This window comes from Tigriopus californicus, chromosome 12, assembly GCF_007210705.1.
Source record: "Tigriopus californicus strain San Diego chromosome 12, Tcal_SD_v2.1, whole genome shotgun sequence".
NCBI classification, from domain to species: domain Eukaryota; kingdom Metazoa; phylum Arthropoda; class Copepoda; order Harpacticoida; family Harpacticidae; genus Tigriopus; species Tigriopus californicus.
The window spans coordinates 2406621-2415116 of record NC_081451.1 but is presented as its reverse complement, the minus strand read 5'-3'; the positions used below and the strand labels follow the sequence as shown (position 1 = coordinate 2415116).

At 40.1% G+C, this 8496-nt stretch overlaps 1 long non-coding RNA gene across 2 annotated transcripts; it reads right to left on the bottom strand.

The window, feature by feature from the left end:
- Nucleotides 1-537: 537 nt before the first annotated feature.
- LOC131891814 (uncharacterized) lies at nucleotides 538-7898 on the bottom strand. Of its 2 annotated transcripts, XR_009374474.1 has the most exons (4): nucleotides 7846-7898; nucleotides 2227-2326; nucleotides 1886-2081; nucleotides 538-1051 (listed from the first exon to the last, which is right to left on the bottom strand). It is a non-coding gene; the product is annotated as an uncharacterized LOC131891814 (long non-coding RNA). The 2 variants fall into 2 exon arrangements; XR_009374473.1 differs by lacking the exon at nucleotides 7846-7898 and having other exon boundaries at nucleotides 2227-2484.
- Between the last annotated feature and the right edge of the window lie 598 nt (nucleotides 7899-8496).

Here is an 8496-nt window from a genome sequence, read left to right as displayed (position 1 = left end):
TTTCATCAAAATTAGAGGTTCTGAGGGTATTTTTGGGCTGATAAAAACGTCCAAAAAAATTAAGAATTAAATTGATTTAAAATTGAAAAAAAAGAGAAAAATTATCTGAACCCTAAATGATGAGTCTCTTCATTTATTGGTCACTGGGTTTGGGACGATTGGGATCTCATGGATGACGGGACTTTGTTGTTAGGCCGTTCTCTTGGAGGCACCTGTGGTCCGTGTTTGTGGTATCTCTTAGCAAGACGGGTTGGAGCGTAGCTAAGGGAGGCTTCAGTATTGTCATTGGCTTTGAAGTCTCTGATTCCCTTTGAAAGCCTCAGTAAAATAGGCGCAACCAGATATCTGAAGTTAGTCAATCGTTTGAAGAGCACTAGAAGTTCTCAAATTAGATGACCATGTTAGGTGGAAAGTAGGTAAAATCAAAGATAAGCTCCGGCTTATCTTTCAGGTCCTCATCTTTTACGTCCTCAGAAGAACGTGCCTTTATCTACTTTCTCTGACCACCAAATCTAAGCACAATCAGAGTGCGTTTTGCATAAGGTTTTATTTACAGTGAAACATATGTTTATCGAATTTAGAATAAAAGCAGGTGACTTGAGTTATCTGGGCTCCGATGTGTCTTGGGGACTTAATTATTACAAAAGATACGAAAGTAGGGGTCATGAACACAGCACATGAACCTATAAAACATGTTAGTAAATATCATACGGAGAATAGCTCTAATTGAGAGTGACTTTCAAAAATTGACTCAATGGGTTTTAACTAGGTTCGTTTCATTTTCGCCCAAGCAAAAACCTTGGGCCGTTGAATTTGGAGCCTTCTTGCAATTAAGGGCATGGACGGCCAGCGGTACCGAATGGGAGCTCAATTGGAGGACCTGGGCCGCAGGTTTCGAAGCAAAAACAAGTGTCAGATCCGCCGAGAGTTAACTGAGTTTGGCAAAGTGAAGGAGAAGGACACAATGCACAACACTCTTCTAGGGTGCCAAGGAAGTCTGGTTGAGAAAAAACGACATCCTCCGGTTCACATGATGCCAAGCCACAATCCACTGAAAAGTGAAGGAAAAAAGAAGGCCATCGGTTTGTTCCATATCAAGTTGTTCAGTTATAGTTCACACACCTGATTTAATTGTTCATTACGCTGTTGCTTCAATCAGCCGCCACAAGCCAATATCTTTGCCTATTTCAAAACCATGTAATAGACTGTTGGATCAGTCAAAATAACAGTCGCCTTTTTTCACTGTCCTACTTTTCACCGATTGTTTCATTTTGACTTTTGCTAATTAATTTGCCATAACTTTTCACTTGATGGCCAATTTGTTTGCCATTTCGATTAGTTTTACTTGCCGTTTTAAAGTTTGACAGAAATTTGCGTCTCCAGTAGCTGTGTTATCAAAGTTAAGTTTAAAATTAATGCTCTTTTACTCAGTGGCCTTGGATTTTTTTTAGAGCCAATGAAAATTTTGATTGAGGTTTAGGAGAGAAAACGAAATGTGATGCCCTGTTTGCCAAGTGTTCAGTCCAATATTACGTAAGCGTAGTGTGAGAGCGGTGCTGGAGTACAACGTGATCCAATATTCAGAAAAGTAATGCATATTTCATGTAGTTTTTGGCTTTTCTCCGAAGGCGAGATTTGAACCCACGCCCTCGGGGAAACTACGTCGTGCCTCTATCGGGTACTTTAGACCACTCAGCTACCATGGTTCATGTAATTTTGGAACAATCTATTTCCTCATGATTCCACCTCTTGTTATCTACTTTAATCTGCCGTTTGTTCAGATTGGAGTTTTGAACGTTATTTTCTTGCCAAGCAGTTTTTAGACCTTTCCAAGCAACCCACCGTAAATTTAAGCTAAATAACGGAAATCGATAATAATACTTACAAAACGCTAATGGTCCAGCCATTGTTGTAGTAGTTACTGGAGCTGGGGTTGGAGCAATTGTTGGAATAAATGGGGCCAATGTTGTGAACGTTATTCCAGGAGGAGAAGTAGTGGCTTGAGGGAAGAAGAGGCTGCCAATTTGGCCAAGGCTATTTGCTAAACCAGTTACCAACGTGAGAACCAAAATGCCAATGACCTAGAACAATTTTTGTATATTTTTCTGGGAAGGATTTGTTAGAACTAACTATTTTCGGTCCCAGCAAAACTGATTTCTCATGAATTCAAGGAAAGGGTCTCAGTGACACTGAGAAAAGTGTTTCAATTAGCTTTTTATTTCTCACCTGAAGCAATGATTGAGCATAAGCACCGAGCCCCAGGAAATCGACTGCAGTATTAAAGAGACGGAGCTCTGAGGTTGTGGGTAAAACGTAATCCATTTTTCTGAAAGGAAATGTACAGAATAGGTCTCACATAACATTGCTATGACTTGGGTTATTTGAAAAGAAATGAAATCAGACTGAGTGGCAGATGAAATTTCGCCACTTTGAAATCCAACGCTTTTTCGCAAGAACGGTCCAATCAAGTGCCATAACTGAGGCTCACTTAACCAATTACAATCCCTTATTAGCACTTGTTCCCCATATTTGTCGCCTTCCTCATAACTTTCCTAAATCTGCGTCAAAGCTTTACCAATAATGTTATTGCATCAATCACTATGTTCTAAACGATAAAAAATGGCGGGAAAAAGGGAGTACTTTTATCCTCTTTTTATTTTTTGGCTGGTACGGTGCTATGATTCGAGCAATGAACCTCGCCCGGCCAGCAAAGCCCACCATCACATTGGAAGTGTTAGACATATCAAAAACAAAAGTAGCCTAAGTACTTTGTTTTCAGTATGCAAATGTAGGTCTCCACATGAATTAGCGTCTGTCTTTTAATTCCCCATGTCAATTCAATTCGAAAATGTAACCAAGGTTTCAAAGCGTTAACGAATGTCAATATCATTTATAAACTAATGCAAATCAGTTCAAGCCTTGGTCTTGGCCATGGTCCGAAGCCTTTGCCTCAATTTTGAGGTGAATCAACATGACTGATCTTAAAAATATCCTTGGCCTCAAGCAAAGTCATTGAAAAGTTAAAATGAATTTTAGTCCCCCTTTCCAGAAGTCTAACATTTCGGGAATTGTTTGTCAAATCATTTGTCCAAATTTATGTCTTGTAAATGCACCATTATCAGTTTGGTTTGTTCTCCGTCTGGGAATGTGGTTTGCGTCTGAAAGCTTCATTAAGAAAGGTCCGGGGGAAACTCAAACCAAGATATGATCTCATGTAAAGAAGCAACGATGGAGAACAATGATGGCAAATTTGGGAATGGCAACTAGGTTAGCGAAACGAGTTTTCGGCTTTCTTCCAGCCTAATGTGAAATGAAATAAGATATAGGGTTTATGCGCAGTTTTATAAATTTCACATACTAACATGACCAAGAAGGTGTGCTTTTTGGGAAATTAGGAGACTTTTCGTCAAATGAGGGCAAAACTTACAAACATTCTCAATGAAATTTCTTTTTTCATACAGTCCTGCCCTGAAATAAGAATGAAAATATTGAAACTTTAAATGTCAAAAAAATATTGAAAAGCGAGTTACTTGAATTTGACCATCGCTCCTAACAAGTACAAGTATTGATTGTTACATCTAGAGGGCTTGTCACTCAAGTTACGTCCATTTGCAATTCAAGGGCATTCTAGCCTTTTGAATAAGGTTTGCCATGAAAGCCATAAGGCCTACTCTAGATTGAGATTTCTTGACATTTCAAAGCAAATAGTTTCGGCCATGTGTCCACACTAAAATTACAATTTCAGATAATTTAAGGACTAAATGAAAACATGCTCTCTCTCAAACCCAAGAGCAACAAATCTGAATCGTTGACAGCACGTCCAATTTCTGATTAGAAGCCCCTAATACGACCCCTTGCTAAGCAATTGCTCTCCTCTGGCACGCTTCATAAAACGGGTTTGAGCAAGTTGTCTGACCACATTTTTAATACCGAAACATTGAAGGGGCTATGATGGGGCGCAAGTTGCAATAAGGTAGAAACACTTCACTGAAACGGAAGAAACAAGCCTCTATTCAGTCTGACCTCACTAGACAAAGCTCGAGCAAGCGCCTTGAAGCTGGAACTGGATTCTTGGTTATGGAGACGTTTAAGCAAGCTCTGATAGGTTCGTTTGTTTGCTGGTACCAGTGTCGGTGATGCAAGTTTGGGGCTTCAAACACAGTTTTGTGAAGCTGACACTTTTTCACATGGCTATTTGAGGAAAGGTCAGCTTTGTTAAAACTAGCTTGATACGCCAATTTGCATGACTGGCTTTGGCTGGCATGTTTGTTTGCTGGTACCAGAGCTTGCTTGAATGTCCGAGTGGTCGGTCGTCTCTTCTTTTCGCGTGTTTTCATAACGGTAGCCAGAATGCCCTAATAAATGTCCATGGAAGTCCATGGAAGATGTGTTTCAACACATCTTGGCAGGCTTCTACCTTACAAAGTAATAAGGAAAAAATCTATGATTTCATTGCTTTATTGAATTCTAGCTCGCATTTGTTGAGTAAAACTGTCAAGGTCTGTGTGGATATTTCAGTCAAAACATAAAAGTGTACTTCAGCCCCCTTACTTTGGTCTTACTGGTATTAGGAGAAGAGTAAGCTGATCATTGAAAATACAGTTAGGATTGTGATTCATGAGTCCTTGACATCAAAGGGTGTTGCAAAATGCAATTTGAATTGACAAGAAATACCTATAAAATGACACTAGAAAGGTGTTAAATGGAGATATTTGCGATCTGTTTACGTTTTAAACAGAATCGGAAGTAATACCATGGCAGCGCAACAAATGGAAGGGCAAAATTAGTTTGAAAATCGGTGCATGTACTTTACTGAACTAGCATATTGTCGAGCAAAGACAGCTTGCCCCATGGGGGGTTTTGATTGTGGCAAAACAATAATGAGTTGATGCAGAAGTGAAGTACCAACTGATTTGAGGCGGAATAAAGAATATATCACAAAAGAACGACGCTGGACTCGGAAGATGATTAGGAACGTGGCCAATTTAAATGGGAACATTCGGTCAATACATTCAAATTGATCCTAGATGGAAAAACACCCTCCTTCCCGCCTAATCAATACACCATCAGAAAGGAGTACGTCTGAAACATTTTTGGTCGAAAATTCGACGATGGTATTGTACGTTTTCAAAAGCTCTCTTGAGCTTTGTCCCAACCCAGGATTTAGGGTCAATTGTAGTGACCATAGTGGCTTAACGTGCGTTTTGAGAGCACCTTCAAGCCCTCGAGAATCCAGGCTAGTTCGAACGATGAAGTCCACCTCTCTTCTTTCTCGGGCTCCTTCATTGTTCAATTTGTTCCCCTCAAATATGCGTAGGACGTATGTGAGTGTTGATCCAGTAGCAGTTTTTCAAGTCAGACTTGGACAAGTTTTTGACTAAAATTGCCGATCAACCTTATATTCAAGAGTTAGCCAAATCAGCCAACTCTAATTCGTTGGTCGATCGATCAAATAATATATGTAAATAAAAGTTAAGTAGAATTAATGAATTTCTCTTTTTTGAACTGCAGGGATTTCAACCCCAGTAGCGGTAAGGAAGTCCGCAAAAAAGGAAAGGGTCTGAACCTGCTCACCTCAAAAAAGATGAGGTAATTTACGGCATCTTTGTCAAATTCAGTGGAAAAGAACTGGCCCTGGTCAAACGAAAATCTCTCAATTTGACTAGATGCTGATGATTATCCTTATGCTGATGATACAAAATTGGTAGTTAGTAGGAATGTCCAGAACTCTGGTTGTCTGTTAGAGCTCCTAGACCAAATCTACTCCTGGGTTGCTGCGAGTAACATGGCACTGAATGGAATGAAATTCCACTCAATGACCTTTGGGTCGACGCCATTAGACACTCCACTGTTAGATGATGAAGGTAAGGACATTGAGCAGGTCTCATCCATGAAGGATTTAGGTGTAGTCCTCCAAGATAATGGAAAGTTGAAATCGGTCTTGATAACACCATGAACTTGGGATCTCAGCTCTCTCTTGAGCCTATGGTTTGGCCAAATTCCAAAATAGCACTTTCCATGCGAATCTTTTGATCTTGATTGCGAGAGCAATAATTTCTCAAGGGAGACAGCATCCTTGTGTGACATTTCTTATATGCAAAACACACCTGTTCTTCTTTACAGGGTGGCCCATTTCACAAGTATTTTTCAAGAGTGCTAAAACTCATGAAGTATTTCATGAAAGAGTAACAAACCTGGCGCAATTTAGCACCGACTATGTCCAACATATCATGCAGATTCTTGCATAGCAGGCCTATTTTTTGTATGAAATTTCTTGATAATCTCGATTTGGAACAAGAACAGCCGGTAAGCTCAATTTCCTCTGAGCCATTGAATTTGGTCATACATTCCAGAATCGAGAAGGATCTGGTAGATAATTGAAATTGTTTGCAAAGATCGGAAATTAGAAATAGCAAAATGAGAGTGTCTTAAAGACCAAGGACATTTCAAATTGGCTCCCCTGTATTAAACAACTTTTTTGAGCGTTAACGTTTTGTCTGAATTCAGGCAAAACTTTCTGGCAATGGCTTTGGAACCATTAGATTAGAAAAAGGCGTCTGCGTTTTCTTTTGCTTTTGGGTCATCCGGCCTAGAGACTAAAGAAGTCTCTAATCTGGGCAAGCAATGGAGAACCTTACCAGGCATTGCTAGGGTGGCCAAAATTTTGGCTACTTTTAAAAGTTAATGGTCTCAAATCAAATTGATTGCCTCCAGCCTCATTTTGGTCAACAAATGGTTGACATTCAATGCCCCAGAGGAAAAATTGCCGAACCTTAAATAGGGAGGAGACGTGGTGTAGTGGTTAGCGCAGTTTACTAGCCTGAGAGGTCCCCACTTCGATTCTCCTCCCCGACCTTTCTCAAGGAAACATTTAGACCCTAACCACACCCACCAATGGAGAATCAATCTTATACGGACTATGACACTACCTATGTAAAATAAATTGGACGATGCAATGGCTAGCTCTGCTGGCCGGGCGAGGTTCATCCCTCTGACCCAAGTAACCCAAATACAAAAAAATGCTACTGATTATGTTAGTCACATAATACTTGATCAAAATGTCTTCAAAGTGCATACATTTGTTGCACTATTGAAAGCACATCCGAATTATCACTTTTGAGCTTGGATTTGGGTTGCAACCGGGTATTGAATGGGAAGTATTGTTGAGGGCAATGCCCAAAACCACCGTAACTCATTCTCTTGGTCTGTACTTTACTCGCCTCTTTTGTGGCAAGCGTAAATGCACCTTGAAGAGGCTCCCAAAGCGTGCGTTACAAGCAGACCTGAATGGGGTACAGGATCATGTTGCTAAGGAGATTTTCAGATTCAAAGAACGGCATTATCTTTGTATGGCGGATCTCTTTATCCCAAGGCATTTTTTCTCCAACATAGCCGGATAAAATTATTGTTCTATACTTGTGAATTATGAACGTGAAAACTTGTCACGCTCTCCTTGGGGCTACATATTCATTTCAGTAATTGATAGGGTTCAATTGCAAAACAATTGGTTTGTTTTCTACGGTACGCTTAATCTGTTTTGATACTTTCAGTACATTTTTCCATAGTTGGATTTTTTAAACTTACCCATCAATTTTAGAGTCTGATAGAGCCATATTGCTAAAAACCTTAAACCTTTATTCTTCCTCTTTTTGAACGTTCGAATTGAAGTTGGGAATTTTTGGCCATTTTACGTTATTTCAATTGCTTGAAGCTTTTGAAGATTGCTGGTGTTAATACCTTTTGTTTCAAGATAGAGGGATGATGGAGTGGGATTAGTAGTGATGCTTCAAAAGCTAAGAGAGTAGTTGAAAAGCCTTGATTGCTCACAATTCCCTTTTCTCTTACCTTTCGGAAAAGTTGGGGGAGTGAGTGACGAATTGGGCTCCAACCTCTCAACTGAGATCAGAGAAGGATTTCCCGTGTTAAAATGCAAAAACGAAAATGCAGCAGAAAGGCGCTCAGGCAACGGCACACATGTACTCACCCTTCGCACTCATTGCCCCAAGTTCAAGCGTACGTTCATTCCAAAAGGGTAAGGTGGTCATCTCCCATCACGCGACCCAAATCAGTCGCCCTAACCTCAAAACTTGGCTCCCTGACGCACTTTTGAACGACCTTAAGCTCTCTCATACTTTGACTCCTCCCTAATGATGTGGCAGACATTCCAAGGTATTCGGACATCCTTGATGAATGGCTATTTTTCCACGCACAGAGGGTTTGGTGTTGAGCAACGATATGCATGGCTTGGGAGGGGGTGAGATATGTTAATATAAAAATTGGACAAGATTCCTTGGTCAAGGATTAAAACTGAGCATATGGTCACACCTGAAGACTTTTGTGGCTTGTTGAAACCTTTCTGCATAATCTAAATCTTTAAATAAACTAAACCCTAGTTTTTTGGCGGGAATAGATGGATTTTTTGTGGAAACTATGCTTCACATTGATACTTGTGTACATTTTCCTGTCTTTAGAAAGCTAAGGGATGAAAACCCGAAA